General features: G+C 36.9%; 1 long non-coding RNA gene across 1 annotated transcript; it reads left to right on the forward strand.

Moving 5' to 3' along the window:
- The first annotated feature begins 966 nt into the window (after positions 1-966).
- LOC106499517 (uncharacterized) lies at positions 967-18,834 on the forward strand. The gene is made up of 3 exons (XR_001295199.2): positions 967-1,239; positions 15,475-15,723; positions 18,741-18,834. It is a non-coding gene; the product is annotated as an uncharacterized lncRNA (long non-coding RNA).
- Positions 18,835-19,674: the final 840 nt, after the last annotated feature.

Here is a 19,674-nt window from a genome sequence, read left to right on the forward strand (position 1 = left end):
TTGGTATTTCTGTTAGAAAAGAAAAATACTAATGATTAGTGCTATTATTGTCAGATCAGAAACAAAAAATCTTGGGGCTGTTACACTGGATCAGACACCTCGGTCTCGCTGATCTCATGTCCTTTCTCTTACATTAGGTGACATGAGTTGCTACAAAGAAGGATAGACAACATGGACCCTGAAGCATGGAATTTGTGCCCTTATAAAAACCTTTTCTCTGTCATAGCAACAAATTGTCAAATTCATATAAAAGTCTGATATTTTTCAAATCTTACTATCATTCCCTCCCCCCCCAAAAAAAAGAAAAGGTGACCTGGCAATGATGTCCATGGGCTTATTAGTGTTCTTTAAATATTTCACTTTGTTTCTGGGTAACGTTGTGACATATTGACAGAGCAAAATACATGAAAGAGAATGAATTATTCCATTTTTAATGCTGTGTGAACACATTGGAAAAATTTTTTATAATTTGATCATTTAACTTTTTAGTGTTGTCATCTTACTACTTTGAAAAAGAAATTCAATTTTAGAAATAAATAGTTGGATTTGAAATAATGCATTGCATAGGAATAAAGAAGTTATAGCAGTAGTGGTCTGCTCAGAGAAAATAAAATTAATTTTTTATATTTTGCTAGTATGACAGCTCTTTAGCTTTTACAACTTTGAAAAATTCTGTCATAAGCATAGGAGAACATATAGTTACATGTAGGAGTAGAGGTTGCCCAATTAGGTTGCCTAATTGTCAGAGGCAAATTATAAGCAGTTCAAAATACTTTCAAAAGAAAGCGCAGTACACGGATTATTTTTTCTTATCTTTTAAATACTTTTCTGTGTTTCCTTGTTAGCATAGGCCCAGGTGTTCCAGGAAAGTTGTCCCGGGTACGCAGCACTAAATTCAGGCTCTGTAATTATACGTGTTTTCTCAATGATCTTTGTTTTATATACTGTGGCTTTGGTGCTCTGGTATTAGAGAGAGGCAGTAATGTGGGATTAAGGTAAAACAGGTGCAGCAGTCATTACTAGTATAGGAAAGTAATTACCTTGTTTCCCTCTAAGCAATGCAAAGGTTGGTAATGACTAAGGGCAGAGGAAATGATTTGTGTTTCTGCGCTGCTGCTTTTTTCACTTTTTGCTTATCCACAGATCCAGTCTCATGCTATTTTGACAATCTCTCAACGGGGTGTTTGTCTTGAGAAGTCTCGATCTGTAGAAGTAAAGGCTGCTCAAGTCCTCCTGTGGGTACGTATACATGTGTGTTTATGTGGGAAGGAATGAATGCTATTTTTTGTTCTGCAAGGTCTGTCTTATAATGAATATATCTAAAGAAGTAACTGAAAATGCAAGTAAGCAAGATAAATCAGTGAAGAAACAACAGAAGTATGGCTTTGAATGCAAGGATATTAAAATCAGTTTCTCAAAACAGTGTTAGTTCTTTAATTACAGAACACAATAGAAGTCAGTCACAGAACTGTGGAACAGGTTACATGTGATCTTTCTGTATCTATCCCTTGTGTACATTTTTTAGAGTTTTCACAAAAATTTACTAAGTTTTAGGCGTTTCCCTTTGAACTAATGGTTCTGATACCTAGAACTCCTAGTCAAGATGAAAATCGTAACTTCACAAAAGACTTAATCTTTAGAGGAAAGAAGAGACTTAAAGTGGAACTGAAAAACTGAAGAAATTCCACTTGCAACCTGAGTAGTCATGTTGTCATAGTAGTAGTGTCACACACTGTAGCACTGAATAACCACAAAAGAACTGTCTGTGTGAAAACCACTTGGGTGACAAGTCAAAATATCATGAAGAAAAAGGAAAAGCTTTGAAGTTAAAAAAAGTAATTTATGGGAAAAATAGCTCATTAAAAATACTACATGAAAAAAATATAGTGTTAGTAATTTAAATGTGCTTAGGTGGTTGACTGGACACAAAAATACTTGACTACCACATAATAAATAAGATTTTTTAAACATGAGGCTTATTAACCAGTAGAACAGTTTATTTAGAATTGTTTTTGATTTCTTTATCATTTGTGGTCTTTAAATCAAGCCAAATATATATTGTGATATCCTATGGCTCAAGCAGAATTACCAGATTTAATGAAAATGGTTAAGATAATCTTTTACTTGCATCAGAGTAAACTCTCTTTCTGATTCTAATGCTGTTAAATTGTTAGAAGATTTGTACTCGCATACATGAGTGAACTACTATGGCTTGGTTAGTTGAGTTGTATAACTAATTGTGGTTCTGGCTCAGTGAAAGAGATTTAAAATAACATACTTCACTTTTTTTCCTGTGGTGTGGTAAGAGGCTCATAATTATTCAGAATGTCTCAGCTGCCACATGATAACCCTTTTAAAGCTCCTTTAGCCAACTTATGGTTCTGAGACCTTGCATGCATTGTATAGAGGCTGCTGGAATATAAACAAATAACTATGCCTATGGTGTATAACCATTTGTAATTTTGACATCAAAATGCCCATGTAGGCATCTAAATTGACAGCTTCTTTTCTGGAGGTGTTCCTATGAGCTCCGTTTCCAGAGCACTATGTTTTCGGCATCTTTGTAAATCAGGCTGTAGAAACCTATCGGTGGACACAGCCAATTTTGAAAACTGTGGCCTGAGCTCTTAACATGTTGAAGGTCTGAAAGATGTTTTGCATGCTAAACTCCCATTAAACACTTGAGGTTCAGTAATATTTTTGAATTACTCAACAGTTTGTGAACCTTCCTCCAAAGGTGGGAAATTTGGTTATGGGAAAACTTTATTTCTTTTGTAAGCAATTTTAGTTCAGTTATCATGCCCTTGGCAAATAAAGTTTTTCAGGAAAAAAGAAACATTAACATGAATTTTACTAAACTATATCTGTGTTTTGTATGCCAGAATAAAATCATTATTAATAGACAATGGGAGTAGACTGAACCAAGTGTTACATAATAGTCTTTCTTCAGTTAATCAAAAGGAAGGAAAAAATACACAAGGAGTAACTTGAAAACATGTTTAAAGGGATGTGGGAAATTCTGTAATGCAAACAGCATTGTAGGTAAATAAAACTTTTTATATTTTAAACCTTATAATATTTTTCTGCTACTGATTTTCATGCAAAGCCATCACATACAGTAATCATACTAAACTTACTTCAAGAGTTCTGGTTATTATTAATATGACTAGTATTATTACTAGTATTTCTGGTACATTTCTTTCATACCTGATGAAACAGCTTGATGAATGGGGGATTTCCCTGAGTGGGGGAATTCCCTGGCAAGGGATGGGTATCTCCCGGCTGTGCTGAGAGAGCAGCCCCTGCTGCTGTGCTCTCACTGCATGGCTCCCTCAAAGAGAGCTGCAAGTGCATCTGATGGTGCTCTGGCATGCAGGGCACCTATGTGCTCTAGTAGGACACTGTAGTGCCAAAAAACCCAGCTCTGTCATTTTACTGCACAGTCACAGTGTATGTCAATCATGCTACTGAAGTTGCTTCAGGATTTTTTTTTCTGTTCAAATGATACTATTAGTCTTTATAGTACACTGAATGACTTTTTATTTGATATTTGTCACTGTAGCAGTACATAGTTCTATTTTAGCAGTTATAATGTCCGCATTAACAGTTAAAATACTTTTAAATGATTTTTTCAAGCCATTTTTTTGGAGCTATATAGATGAAATTAGCTTCTTTCTCAATTGTTGCTTATAGCTGTATTTTATAACTTCTGATTTTTTTAAGATTGGCAGTTCTTACTTGGCTTTCAGACAGCAACAGCATAAAAGGGGAGTGCGTAAAAGAGTGCTAGTAATTAGCTTTTGACATACTTTCTTAACATCAGAGCTGTTAAAATAATTCCAGCTATTTCACATCTTACCTGATAAATTACAAATAGGCAAGTAAGTCCCTATGGGGACAAAATTGTTATGAAATAAATTCCTTTGGGGCACAAGCAATCACAGCTTCATTGAAGTAGATGAATATCTTCTAAAAATATATGCTGGATTGGTTTTACAGGGAACGTTAGAATGTACTCTGTAAATATTAATAGTTGGAAATTTTGATTTTGATTTAGCTTTTTGCAGTTGAGTGTGGAGGGGTTTAATTTTATTGTGAAGTGGTATGGTAATTCATGTCTGTGGTGGAAGCAGAATCAATCCAACATTGCACAGGAAGTAGATATCTGGCAGGTCCTACTGATGACTAGGTGTTCTGCAGATTTTTGGTGAGAGATCTCAAAACTCTTTCTAGGGATACTCTCTATAATTCTATGATGATACCTGTGTGCCAGAAATTTCAATAAAGTGTCAGACTTTCCTGTGTTTGGTTGCTTTTTTTTTGCCTTGAGGTGTGATAATTGGACTCAGGAGTGTATTAAACAGTCAGATTCTGTAGTTGGAAGAAGGAACTGAATCTGTTCATTTCCATTTGAAAGCTGAAACTTTTATCAAGTGTTAAAAGCTGTGTACCAAATGCACCTGTGATGAAATCAGTGGATCTGGGATTTTTGCAACCAGATTAACATTCATGGAAGTCGCTCAACTCATGATACGATTGGTAACATTCCTTTCTTTGTTGTCATACTTGGCTTAGTTTTATTCAACATCTCCTTGTAAAATAAACCTACATTCCTCTGGAAAAGCTACTACCTCTGTACAAGTTGTGTTTTCTGTTTCCATACTAGTGAAGAATTCTCCAAGGATGTTGTCAATAACTCTAAGGTGAAGTCTGTTTTCTTTTGTGAAGGTGTCTGGACCATATTTGGAAAGAGGGCAGAATCCTTTATAGCATGTGCTGAGTCTGTATGCTACCTATACAGCACAAAGGCTGACTTGGGCATGTGATTTGAGGCTTGATGTGTGTTACAATCAGCTGAAAGTTTAATAGAAGTTTTTTCTTGTATTGTCCTGCCCACTACAGGGCTGGGCTGTGAAAGCTTTTCTAGCTGTCAAGATGAATTAACTATTAGTGGTGCCAGCAGTGGCTTTTTCATTGCCTGGTGGAAGAATTCTCCTAATAACTGCTGAGGCTGGGCTCTTTGGGGATTTTTTTTTTCCTTTTTATAAATGCTTGCCATTATTCAGGAAGTTTTTGTACAGTATGCAACTGTTCTATGTAACCAAATCTTGCATGATGTGAATTATAGCACACTTAGCTTTGATTTCTGACAGATTCCAGGACCAGAATAATGCAAACCAACAAGCTACTAGATACTATCTGTAAATCAGCAGGCCTGCTTGGTTCTTAGAAAAAAGTCTATGTATGCTCATTTAAGAATGGCTAATTTTGTGGGAATGATTCATGTATTAGGTGAGTCAGTTATCTTTCACTGAGAGAACACTGGCTAAAAATCGTTGGAATGAACCCCAGCTTTAGAAAGCCTGCAGCAAAAGGCAAACTATACTTACAATTGAATGCTTTTATGGAAGGTGTGTATGAAGTTGTTGTAAAGGAAATGTTTTCTTGTCTGTAAATTCTCTGTTATTCCAGTAGAGGGTAGTTTATCCTCTAGGAAGCTAGGTGTGTTGAAGAAATGATCAGGAAAGGTGACTTGATGATTCCCGTTTCCTTTTATTTGGAGACAGGGCAATAAAAATTAACTTCAACAGGTTGACCTCTGCAGATTAACAGATGCAGAGATGTTGATAGGCTACAGTCTGTTTTTAGGCTGGAACTGGAAAAAGTCAAATTCAACAGTAGTCCTGTTTCTGTTCTGCTACCAAACACTTCCTTTGCCCTGTAAGAATTAATGCAGTTTGCTTCTTATGCAAAGAACAGTTCTATTATCAGCCTGGTGCATAAGAGCTACTTGACTTTCATTTGGCAGCTAGTAAAGTAGATACAGCTTCAAAATTTTTATACTGAATACATAGCATCACTCTGGTCAAAGAGTATTCATCTTGTTTATAGATGCTTAAAAACACTTTGCAATCTGGACTGATATGATGGCTTCTGTTTTGGGCCCTTTACTCTAGGGCAGGGGTATCTTAACTGTGGTGGTGAGGCACACACCACTTATCTCCTGGTGCAGAGTTGAGAGGGGTCCTAGTAATGGAGGACCGTTGAGCATCTATACCACCCTTAGTTCAGCCAATGTAGCCCCTGCTACAGCAGTTGTTGCTGAGCAGTATGTATGTTTGTGGATTTTTGCCATAGTGCACACCTGCATCTGCTCTCTAATGTACTGATGGTGTGTGGTGGCTGTGGGGATACTCTCTGTGAGTTCTGCTCTGACCTGATGCTTTATTTTAAAGCAGCCATCACAGAACAGTTCTGTCCCTAAGCTTTTGTGGCTGTCAGTCCTGAAGTGCAGCAGAAGCCTTTCTGTTGTGGGAGCACTAAGGAATGTAGAGACCACTGAATCCTTGAAAGGACATCAGAAGGAATGATGTGGATCTGCAGCTATTCTGCTGCCATTTTTAGATGAAACCCTATCAGTCAGAATTTGTTGCTGTTCAAAGCAATGCTGCAGCCCTGTACAGCTCCTCATGGATATTAGCTTTTTTACCTGATTTCTGGAAAGAGTGATTTGGTCCACCGGGAATTTTGATAGCGAGCCCCACAAAGAAAACTAAGCACGGTTCTGCACTTCACCATGGGCCTCTGTGGAGCTTGCAGCTGGCACATGAAATTTTCAGCCCAGCCATTGATAAGCCACTTAACTGAATAGTAATATAACAACAACCAGTATTTAGCATTTTATTGTAATTCATCTGACTTACTCAGAAATCAAATATAATCAGTACTACACTGATATTTTAATTTTGAACTTCTATATAGTTTGCTCTGGAAAAAAAAGCAGTACCCCTTTAAGAAACCTATGCTTATGGTTAGTGTCCAACATCCATGAAGATACTTTCATGGCTAGTTTGTGTTTGGCGTTCATATCACTCAATTTTCTCTGTGGCATATGGGACTTTGTTCTCTTTTTTAAACATTGTATCTGATCAGTCAGCTGATCTGTAAGTCAAGTCTACTTGTATCCCTCTGTGTTCTAGCCTTCTCCCCTCCCAGTTTTGAATCTGCGCTCAGAAATGACGCATTACTGTTTTCTGTTTATTGGAAAAATAAACAGAATATATCAGGAGTGAATAATGGATCTAACTTCCTTATTTTGGAGCAATTTTTTGGAACAGATTGGTATAACCAATTACTTTGATTCCATTTTTTGACCCATATTCTACATGATCAAAAGAATACAGAAAAGCTGTTATATGGATCAGTAGAGCAAGATTTGTGTCATGTTCTCTGCTGATTATACAAGAAGCCTATACAACTGATCTCTTAGTTCAGGCACTTTGGTTAGATATTGTGTTTATGTGGGATGATGCCAGGGCTGAATACTTCTCCAGAATTGCTGTTGTCTAAACATGAAAGAGACAAAGATAGGTGAAGGAACCAGAAGCAGCTTTTCCAAAGTCACATGAAGAGTTAGTGCCAGAATTTTAATTTTTCAGTCCATTGCAATCTCAGGTGACTGTGTTGCCTTTCAAAGTGGAAATATCTTTGTCTGGAGAAGACAGACCCATTTATAGTTGATTTAATGTATTTAGCTTGAACTTAATACTGTTTCACTGATAAGCTGTTTGCAAAGGACTAATGCCTGGTTGATTGACACTGTAGGCATGCCGCAGATGGAGAATGTATGTATTACCGATTAATTTACTTTAAAAAGCCATAAGTAAACTGTGAACCACTGCATTCTATAATAATTGGTTAATCATTTATTCAAGGTATTTATTAATTTAGTAAGATTTTTTGAGCTGTTTATAAGTGAGACCTCATATATGTGTCTGGTATGTATATGTCATATCCATCATTATAGTATCTGACTGCAGCAGAATAGCAGATTGGAACAAAAAATGAACTCCATTCTCTTTAGAAATGTAGATAGATAATAATTTGAAATATTGTACAAATTGAATTCCTGATGCTGTTTTCTTCACCAGCTGGAAAGCCTCTCAGTGTCGGAAAGGCATTCAGTCTGTTTGACATATGGGTGGGGGAATGTTTGTGTAATTATAAATATTAGACTTGCAAACACGCCTTTTGATTGCAACAGCCTGAACTTCCACATGTCAACAGGATTCTAACTTTTCACAAGATAAACCTTGGTTTATGTACCTTGGCATTGTCACTGCTATTTTCTATATAATTTCAGTATGTATATTGCTAAATTGTAACTGGATTTTACATGTGTGCACGTTTCAGATGAAACGTTTAGATAATCTAGGTATTCTTGACTAAATACTCAGTTACTACAGCTACTGTGTGTAGCTGTAACAGTTTTGGTATTGTGATGAAATCTCAAATCACACTCAGTATGAGTAATTACCTGTGATCACACAGGCTTGTGATATCTTGTGCAGTGCTGCTAAGCCTGATATTAATTTTAGAAATGTTGGTTGCTGAGGTTTGTGCAGGCTCAAGGAACTTTAGGTGATTCTTTCCTAGTTATGTAGCAGGAAAAAATTAAGTGCTGTCTCTTCAGTGCTGCACTAGTGTTTTTTGTTGTGTGTGGGTTTTTTTTTATTATTTCGCTTCAGCTGGAAGAAATATTTAAGAACTTGAGGATGGATTTAGGATGTGGAGTGGCTGCAGCCCTCATCTGATCTGGGGAGGAAGAAAGGAAGAAGACTGAAGCTGCCACCGTGTCATGTGAAGGAGTACCCATTAGGACTATTTGTTATAGTATGGGAACTGAAGTTTCCCTATGCTTCCCATCCTTTCTTAGGTAAACTAACTTTCAGGTGCATGACATACATTGTCTAATCCCACAAATAGTCAGACAGTTCTTAGAAAAATAATAGCTCAGGATGCATTAAGTTTTGTACTAAGTATTTCTGTGCTGTGGGAGATCCTTTGAGACATGCTGACAAGAAAGAAGGAGGAAAACAATGCAAAGGAGCAGTGTTTCCTGTTGGATGGTAATAGCCTATGGAAATCTCAAAGGTTTATGCCATCTCATTTGTAATTTCTTCCTGTATGTATATCTTCAATATGCTTATTGCAGTAAAGCTTCAACCACACCTAACTGAACAGGGACAAATATAGCAGTGTTGTGGGACCCTGTCTCTGACATCTCAGGTCTGGAAGGAATGTGTGTGATGTATTGCTCAGTTCATGGATGCCATGTGGAGAGCATTCCTGCGTAATGTTCTGATACATATTAATTGGATAAGCGAGATACCCATATGATATAAATCGGATACTTGGAAGTGTGCTAGTTCATATCACAACTGAGAATCTAATCCAGTATCCCTAATTAGGGAAGTTACAGTCTGAGTTACAAATAATCTAAAACAATTTCTTATATGTTCAGGGAGAGAGATTCACATAGAATGTTTTATTTTAATGATTAATGGTTAATCATGTTAACTTTATTAGTGTGATGAGAGAAGGGGCATTATCCGTAAGGCTGTGGAAAGATGGTAGCTTTCAAGAAGACAGCTGGTGTGGCATAAAAATTGTGGAAGGTTTGATGATAAGAATGGAAATGATGGATGAGAAAACCACAAGTAGAATTGGAAAAGACTTGTTTTGTAGGTGCACTTCCTTTCCTCTGATGCTTCACTCTTTGTGTATCCAGAAGGCTTTCTTCTCGCTGTTTTCTTGTGACTTTCTTTTGGATTACAGTAAGTGCTGTCAATCTGGGCTGCTGAGTTTTAAACTCTATTGCCTAGTGTCTACCCAGATTCATGCTCCCACCAAAGTCATCAGTGTATTTCCCCACTCTGGCAAAGACACCTTGCTCCTGGATCCCTTCTCTAACTCTTAACTGGCACCATATTCTCAAAGAAAAGCATGGGTGCTGCAGCTTTAAACTTTGCTTAGTTGCTAGGTGGTAGGTGTTGGTGAATTAACATCATTCAGGTTAGTTGCTTAGCCCATATAAAAGGGTGAGTTATATGGCAAATCCTAACAAGCTGACTGGAGAGCTGCTTGGAATACATGTTGAAAACTACTTAAGACAGGAGGGTGCCTTAAGAAATATCGCTGTCTGGGACCAGAATACCATAGTCTCCTTCAATTCAGGATCCCTTTCCCCAAATTAGCCATATAGTCTTTATTGTTCAAATACTCTTACTGTTCTTCTGCTTCTTGCCTGCCACTCCCAACACATGCTATGCACTAGCTCAGCAGTTAAAAGGCAGGAGAGACTTGTGTTCAGTTCCTTCCTCTGCCTGAGGGAGTTCTAATCAGCATCTCTTATCTTCCAGGAAAGTATCCTGGCTATAAAATACTCTGAGGTGGGATAATAGCAGTGTTTCCTTTTGAAGGTGTTTTGCTTTGCATGGAATAATTAAATATTAATTGGGAGTGCAGGAGAAGATCAGTTTATGGATTAACTCACACATCTGGGAGTAGAGACATGTGTTTTAGCCCTGGCTCCAGGGAATGCTTGTCATTAGTCTTGCTGTCTGTCTTCAGCCTGGTTTTCTGAGGATGTCCTTGATGAGGGTATCACAGTGTGATAGTGTGAGGGAAGCAGAGGAATGTGGAACTATCCATAGACATCAACAGAAGTGAAACTGATTAAGATGATTCTAGAAATGTCAGCTATCTTGAACAATAAGAGCTAAGTCCTGATATTCAGTGTTTGTAGTTAGTGATGATGTTGAGTATCTATTTTTGGAACTTAAGCACCAAGTTAAGGATCTCAATCCTACCTGTTTACTTGTATAGATCTAATAATGCATGCCAAGGCTGAAGATGTAAGACATCATTAAAGACCTATGTAATCTCTTGTGCTACTATCACTGCTTTGACCTTTTTGTATTGTATGCATCTCTCAAACCTTCCTCTTTCTGTCTCTTTCCTGTTTTCATGGCTTCCTATTTCCATATATATTGCCAGCTAGTCTTGCAAGAATCTCTCAATTCCTTTTTTCTAGATTCCATCCCTTTAAGATGCCTAAAACTGCTTCCTAAAAGATACTATTTCCGTACATCTGTTGAAGGCTAGTTATCTTACCAATGGCTTCTGTAAGTTATTTTTAGCTTTCATCACTTCCTTGTTGGAGTGCTTTCTGATATCATATCAACCAACTTGACTAACATATGACAGTGATAGTAGAAAGAACATTGTTCTTTCTGTTCACTGTTTCTTTGCTACAGAAACGGATCCATCTATTTATCTGAATTCTTATCCTAGTTTTTGCTGAATATTTTACTGGGTAGTCATCCTTTGAGAGATTAATGGTTCATCTAATATTTTATACAAATTTATAGATTTAAATAGCAGAAATGATCCCTACCAGTCACACTTTTATCAGTGATCTGAACTCTTCCAAAGTTTGGGAACTGTGCAGATTATGGGACTTTGTTTTATTTTTAAATAATAATGAGGACTATCAAGATAAAATATACATTGTTTCCCTTTTACTACTGATTCAGAAGAAACGGTGATGATACTGAATTATATTTTCAAACTATAATATGATATGATTTTAGTTATATTGTATTAAGCATATAGACATGGCCTCAGTCTTAAAAATCGTGCTGGGTGTTAAGGTTAACACTTCTCTGAAAACCGCATTTTTTAGTAGAACCCAGAAATAGTCAAGAAGACTAATCTGGTTGTGGTAGTTTGCTTTCACTGTCACAAAGCTTTGCTAGCTGAATAATGTGTTTAGCAAAGCTCACCCAGTTAGCTAACACCCCTCCAACCCAGAAAGTTCTGTAATAAAATATGTAACTTTCATAAATGTCTAGTGTCTAGAAATTGTTTATATGAAAACTGATGTTGTAGGCATCAATTTTTGGGGCAGTTCCTTTTCAGGAAACTCAAAAGCCAGAGGCATATGTAGTGAACCATATTTTGAGAAAGTGCGTCTGTTGTTACTGTAGTACCTTACTGGCAGTTCTAAGCATTCTGTTTTGTCTGGGAATAGAAGGAGAGTGTGTTAGAGTACTACCTAATCTTTTATAAACTACAAAACCCAGTCTAATGTTAGCTATAGTGGTAAGCAGAAACCTGATTATATGTCTGAAATATTAGTGTGGCAGATTAGTAGATATTTTAGTGACATGAAGAACTGCAGGTTTTATTATAGTAGACCAACATGAACTTTTCAAAATTCTAGTTGTATCTAAAGTGCACATAGATACTAATATCAGTCCATTTTAAAGAAAAGGGATCATTATGACATTTCAAGAGTGTCAGCAGAGGTAGTTTTGACTATATCTGTCCTATTGATTTAAGAGTGGAATACATTTTCAGTCGCTCTAGCCCACATTGTCTATCTCTTTTATCTGTGCAAAGACAGAGGAAGAAGCAATTATTCTTTTAATACTTTTGTTAAATCTTTTCAGTTTATTTCATCTTCTTTTCTGTGTTGCATTAAGCTGACAATAATAAGTATAATGTATGGTTTTCATTCAGACCAATGTACTCAATTATGCACTCAAGGTGTTTAGCATTGCAGTGATTTCTGATATCATCATCTGAAACTAAATTAACTGTTTCTAAATTCTGTTGCTCTCCAGCTCCCAAATGATTTAGTAATAATGACAGAATTTGATTCCCTTTGTGAACTTAATGATACAAAGTAAAGTAGTTGTGATGCTGATCTTGAGCAAAAGAAAACATACAGATATGCTTGGAATTGCTCAGTCACTAACTTCTGTCTAATTTGCCCCTAACAGGGAAGAGATCACAGAGTGTCTGATAGCAGCTAAGACAGTTGCATCATGAATGCTTTAAAATGACAAACAAACTTCCATTATCTGTGACCTTCTTTTAGTATGAATTTGTATTGCTTCATCTAAGTCACAACAGATTTAAATCATTCTATGCTGTTCCTGGCCAATGTTTTCAGTATATTTATGCTATTAGAATATTTAAGTGTGGTTAGTTTAGTTGAAGGTACGTTGAAAATATGATCAGCCATTGTCATGATGAGATGCATAGATGAGCTAAAGATTCTGTTATTTCTGTGTTACTTCTTTGCTGACAAGCTATATGTTAGGCATTTGAATTTTTTTGTCTTAAAACTTGTTGGGTAGTCTTCATTTCATTCTTTACTTCTCATTATTTTTACTTTCTCAGTATCAGTTTGTACTTTTTCCAATATATTCCTACAGCCTCATTAATTTGTAAGTCACAGACCCCTTTTTCAAGCAGCCCCAAATTTGATGCGAACTGTCTCATTTGTTTGATTGTCTCTTTTACAGCTGTGATCTGAACAGTGAGCAAGCCTAATATAAAATGATACTAGCTAAAAACTACTACAAGTCTTAACTCAGATTTTCTTGTTCATTTTATTTTAACATTTCTTAATCCTTTTTCTCATGTTGAACATGTGTTTATAACTCTTGGAACTGCCACTTGAGGTTACTTGTGGAAAAACTGTTGAGATAATTCTTATAGGGAATTGGCGAGTTAAAAACACTCCAGACCATATATCCTGTCTTTGGGTCTCTGGCCCTAGTGCTATTTCTGGAACTCCAGTGTACTTTGAGGATGTTATCAGAGGGGTATAAAAGAAAAACTGCATCCTAAATGTATGCTTCCTTTCTTCCATATGCTTGAATTTGGCCTCCAGAAGTTTGTTTAGCAGTATGCTTAATAGAGGCAACAGAACTCTTGAGCATTAATGAGGTACAGAAAGATAAATACACTTCATAATAAATTCATGTTACTATCCACTTAGAACAAATTTTAAGGAGGCAAATGAAAATTAAATATTTATAAATAAAATGAACTGAATTGCAAAACAAATTTCAGTCTTTAAGAGGAAGGGAAAGCCTTCTGAAAGTAAAATTGCTGTTACAGTAACTGGAAGCCTCAAATGTTGCACAAGAGATTTAGATGGACAGCAGATGAACAGTTTAGGGAAATGAATGACTGAACAGCTCTATTTCCAGTAGGCGTAATAGACTCAGCACATTAATGCAAAGGTTTTTTTCCTCAGGATTGGAGGGCTACTAACCTTTGTAAGTTTTTGCCAGCTTTAAGCCTCAATGAACTGTTTTTAAAAAGCACAATGAAAGACATTAAACTGCTGCTAGTTTTTAGGAAGGGAGCTCAGACCTTAGTAGAAGGTATAGTCTCAGTGAGAGTATATACACATACCCTTGCTATTTAATCATTCTTCAGCTTGCTCCTGAGCCTTTGTTATGATGATTGGATATTTTATTTTTGCTAAAAGTCAACTCAAATCTTTATAAAAAGTGAATAAAGGTTTTCCATGAATTTACTGCTGAAATCTACATTTCAGAAACTTGTGTGTAGTTGATTTCCACTGATGACTAAAGCAACCAGCTTTATAAAGGCAGACTTTTGTCCTCCTAGCAATTTGATTGCAGAACAGGGTCCAATATGGACTTTTCACCTAACTAATGACTCCATGCAGATCTTTACAGATCTGTACTTGTTGGTCTATACAGTAGGGGTCCGTAGTATTGATAATTTTTATGATCTTTATTTCAGGATAACAAGCTGAAGAAACCTTCATTACTTCTTTTCCATATGGCCTTTCAGTGATGCAATGGAAGAGAGAGATGTATTTGATGTATCTTTCTCTGTTAGATAGCCTCAGTTTTGCTTTCCAAGAATGCTTCCCTGTTAAGTCCAGCATTTCCCTATTTCTTTCTTGAGTCACTGGAATACTCATGTCACCATTTCCCTGGTAATTGCAAGGTCTTCCCACTGGTTCCTTTGTCTTTTTACTTCTGAGAAATGCCTTCCTTTTTTTGTTTGTTCGTCTTTTTGGTGACATCTTCATTTCTCAGAGGCTCTCATGAACACTAACGCTTCTTGGTTTTGTCTGATGACCTTAGTGCTAGTATCCCTGTTGGTCTGGATCTCCATTCTCCTGCCCCTGTAGAATAGGAAAAATAAGTAGTGCTTTTTGTTTGTTTTTCCTTTTCCAGGTTTGCAAATACAAATCTGCTCCTATTGCTGCATTACTTGCTAATATAAACATTTCCTATGCATACAAGTATTTCTTTTAAAATCAAGTGTAGTTAGCAGATGAGCTTGTAGCTTGTCTGTGGTGAGGGCAATGGACATCATCTTGGAGCAGAAGTAAAAGCAAAAAATTTGACTGAGGTGGGATTGTCATTTTAAGCACAGAATGTTGGACACATCTCAGCAGGAGAAACGAGGAGAAGAGGGAGAGCTGAGGCTGCAGCTGAGTGTTGCAGTGTAGGCATGCTACCTGTTTCATGGACTATATTGTTTGGAGCATGTGAATTGGAGCTAACTGAATTGGAAAAAGCACAGCTGTCTAAAACAGCAATACTGAGATCCACGAGTAAAAGTAGGTTTCAGGCCCGGCAGTTCAGGAGGCCTGGATTTGCAGGCATAACATCTTGTGTGGGATTCTGGCTGAAGAAGCTAAGAGACTGGGGTGGTTGGTATATATCAAACCGAACCTCAGGGATAACAACAATGAACTCTTCAAGCCAGATTTGGTTGTGGTGAAAGGGCTACGGGCGAAAGTAGTGGATGTAACTGTTTGCTACGAAAGTGGGTTGTCATCTCTAGGTGATGCTGCGGTGGAGAAAGTCTGGAAGTACCAACATCTGGAGGAACAAGTGAAGGAGATGACCAGTGCTGGAGAGGTGGAGTTCCTAGGATTCCCGATTGGTGCTAGAGGGAAGTGGTATAAAGGCAACGAGAGCTTCCTCGCTGACCTTGGACTCTCTAGCAGCTGCTTAAAGAGGACAGTGAGACTCTTTTCACAAAGGGCGCTCCTGTCCTCAGTGGATATACTCCACGTCTTTACAAGTAAAGGTAAGGATGTTTAAATTATTTAATTGGCTTATATACTGTGACTTTGTGTATGCAAAGTCCTTCTTCGGAAGGCAACAGTAAAATTCTTCACACAGACAACATGGGGCTTGCTCTGTCTTCTGTACCATTGAATTTTGCTCTTGCTCAGCTCCCTTGTGGTTGAGCCAGGATAGTTGGGACATGGGATCTGGTCCCCAGATGATGCGTACCAAATTTGACTCGGGTGGACAGGCCGCCTACCAAGCCCAACTCGAAAAAGGTGCCATGGAGTGTTCCATGGTTCAATAATAGCAGATAATACCAGTAAGTTTTATGTTTGCTGGCAGATGGAGACTTCTTGTGGTGGAGAATGGGCAGTGAGGGCAGGAAATGGATGCTGAAGTCTGCCTATAAAACAATTGAAGAGCTTTTTGCCAGAGTCAGGCTTGATGCATTGTGGTCTCATGGTCCTTTAGTGTGATTGTAGGCCTAATTTTTGTACTTTATCCTCTTGAAAGCTACCCATATGTCCTTGGCTTTAATATGGCCTTGTGTGGCTTGTTTTCTGTGTCTTCTCAGCCACTATAATACTGATTTCCTCAAATAGACTGTTGTTTTATGGTTTGGGGTCTTTCTTTAGCTTTCCCTCTCTTTGAAGAGTGAGGAGACTGGGAAGAGTATTGTGAGTCCATTTGGTAGCATGCGGAGTTACTATGGCACAAGCCACGGTTACACACCATAAGCTGAGCCTAGGATACAGAAGTAACCTGATGTTTGTGTTGCTAGGTGGGCTGGTGGGAGCAGGATTCAAAATGGGAGATGCCTGCTGGAGAGATACCAAAATAGCTCAGACTGCAGATGTAACCATGTGAACAATGGGCCTTGTTCTTACAGCAATGAACCACATACCAGTTTATCAGATACATTCATGTAAGGAACTGTCTCATGTGTGCAACTTGGTTTGCAGCAATGCAGACTGACCATATACAGAAATTTTGAGATGTCTGATGCTGTGTTCTTAACTTTATAAAATGTTTGGTAAGTCTTACAAAAATGATAAGTGGCACAAAAATAATTGAACTTGAAAATTCTATTCAGTAGTTGGAATGAGAATGAAGTTTTATTATATGTTTTTTTTATATCTTCAGACTTAAAAAAGCAAAGTCTATGCTTTCACCTGAAATATGGCATGTTTCAATTTCTTTTAAGGGGAAGAGTTTAACTTTTTAATAGTCTAACACTACCTGGAATACCAAATCTTGAAAGATGTAGTGTAGGAATTGCAAAAAAATTATGTACCAGCTTTTTTTCAGTGTTTTCTGATGTATAATGTTTTCGTTTGTTCCAAAGGTAAGGAGTTATTTGCTAAAAATATTCTAGTCTATAAAGATTGTCCTATAAGTTCTGCAGGAACAGCCTTCAGGGTTTTCAACTTTATGGTCTAATAACAATACAAATACAAACAATAAGGTTTCACCAAAAAAAATCATAGAAAAACTCATCAGGGTTTTAGAAATTCCATACAGTAATCCTTGCTTGCTTTTTTCTGAAGCTCCCAGATTCTATAACTATCAATTCTGCAGAAGTAACATAAGACTTCCTAAATTGTTACTGGAAAACTTTCTAAGGTGGAATTCAATTGCATGTAAAGCAGATGTTGATTTTAATTTCTGAAATTTTAAAGTTGAACCTAGCTGACTGCACTGATGGAATAAAGACAAGGACAGAAGAATCATATTTTTAGAGGCTTGCTTTGTGGTTTGCGTCTTTACTGGAAGGAAGTTTTGCATGAGCAGCTGAATGCTAAGTAAGAAAAAACTTGCTCAACAAGCACCAGGGGAAAAATCTCATAACCATACTCTGTAGACTATAGGGAAACTATCAATGTTTAAGTATGTTTCACCTTATCCAGGTTTAGCTGTCTAAAAGACAGGTGCCTAATTTTATATGGTTGGCTAGGTTACCTCTAGGTTAATTAGAACGGTACTCTGGAAGTGCCTCCTGTTGTAGGCTACAGATTTTAAATTAAGCTAGATGCAGGCTATTTTTCTCTATGTACAGTTTTTTTTTGTAGGTGTTTGGTGAGCTATATTGAGTTTCATGTTGCTGGAAGAGAGTTATCTGGAGTTCTTTGAGTTAATTTTCACTTGAATCTGTTCCCTGATCTGGCTTATCAAATGCATACCCTGTCAGCACAAGAGAGCCTGTAGGAATGTGTAGCTGAGAGAAGACAGGATGTTTCGTTTCAGCAGCAACCTGCAGTTCAGTGCAGTTCTAGTGCTGTAGGCATCTTGCCTGAGAGCACGTAGGATTGTCTTCTGAGGGTGCCTGTCTATCTTTGCTGACCACAAAGGGAAACTGGATAACTTACTGGGACAATATGCTTTATTCTTAAGTGGTAAAATCAAGTGTGAGGAATCTTGCTCACAGATTCTGTATTTTAATCTATGTTATTATGTAAGAGAGGACTTGGTATAATGAATACCTGTAAGAAAGCAACATTAGTTTGAAAATCAATTTCCATGATATTTTCTAAATTTACTGTTGTTATATGAAGAACCAGTTGTTTAAAAAAAAGAGTGTAGAAAAAATGTATTTATCCTCTGCTTGGTTTTGGGGGGGGGTGGTGGTTCTTATTCTACATTTGGAAGTTCTTTATGAAGGGTCAGTTTCAGCATTTCTATTTTATAATCAGTTACACAGTAATTCTGCCAACCTCTCTTGGCTAGAAAGATACTATTCACCCAACAAGCACTAGAACTGTGTGGCTACAGTCATAAGGAATACAGTCAGACTTGAGTGAAATATGCATCTGTTTTTACTGTCCTTACATCTGCTGATGAATACCACTTGAACTACCTTATTCTATAAAGTAACCCCTTAGATTTCATTTAGTTGCAAGACTAAACTTGCTGGAATCATCTGAAAGCACTATATTTATGCAAGTTTATTGAATTCATTTCAATGTTTACATAATTTGATTTATCTTTTAAAAATTCACATTGAATAAAGTGAATTGTAATTTTATTGTATTTTAGGTTTTCTTCCAAGGTAACTGTGGAGAATGGGTTTGATCCTACAAACTGCTACCCATGTGAATAAGACCATAAAATGAACAGCTAGAAAAACTGTATCAGAGTAAGTGTTTTCATAGTGGACTCATAATACGTGCCTTTAAAGTATTAAAGTTGAATCCAGTGCCTTCAGTATTACAATCTTTGGGTTTAATGGCGAAAACATTATACAACGTTAGTTAAGTATTTTCTGTGTCATCTCAAATAGCTAGGTGTCTCAGTTTTTCTTTTTTTTTTCAATAAGTCTCTCTGTGTTGCATTTATTTCTCATCTATAGCTCCTCTTTTTCTTTCAGCCTCTTTGTGTATGTATATGTTGTTGTTTTCCTGCTGACCTTGGTTTCCTTTCCCAACTGGGTATTTTTTTAATTTAACTTTTCCTCAGCAGCCTTTACAAATCTGCAAGATATGTGAAGAAAATAGAAAGAAATGTTGGGGGGTTATTTTTCTGTAGTATAAGTGTTTTTCCGAGGAGGACGTTTGTAATCGATGTTTTCCGATGTTTGTAAACATCAACCTTTTTTTCAATGAAAAAAATCCTGACTCTGCTTCTTTTTTCTTCATCTTAGAAAGATGACAGTGCCTCAGTCACTGTGAATAAAACAGTACTTTTTATACAGTATTGCCTTATAAGAGAACCTGGCTTTTTTATACTGTAAGAACTATAAAGATATTATTCATTAATGAACAACTGGGATTGAGTTTCCACTTTAACTTGCAAGCCTATTCCAAAGAACAATAAGGGAATAGAATGAGGAACTTTTCCTTTGGGCACATCTTCTGGCCAGATGTTTTTTTTACCATTGAGGTAAATTTTCTGTATGCTTTGGCACTTGTTTTCAACTGCTCGTTTTGGAGAAACAAACTAAAGAATAAAAGAGGTTTAAAGAAGCATACTT

This window comes from Apteryx mantelli, chromosome Z (genome assembly GCF_036417845.1).
Source record: "Apteryx mantelli isolate bAptMan1 chromosome Z, bAptMan1.hap1, whole genome shotgun sequence".
Taxonomy (NCBI): domain Eukaryota; kingdom Metazoa; phylum Chordata; class Aves; order Apterygiformes; family Apterygidae; genus Apteryx; species Apteryx mantelli.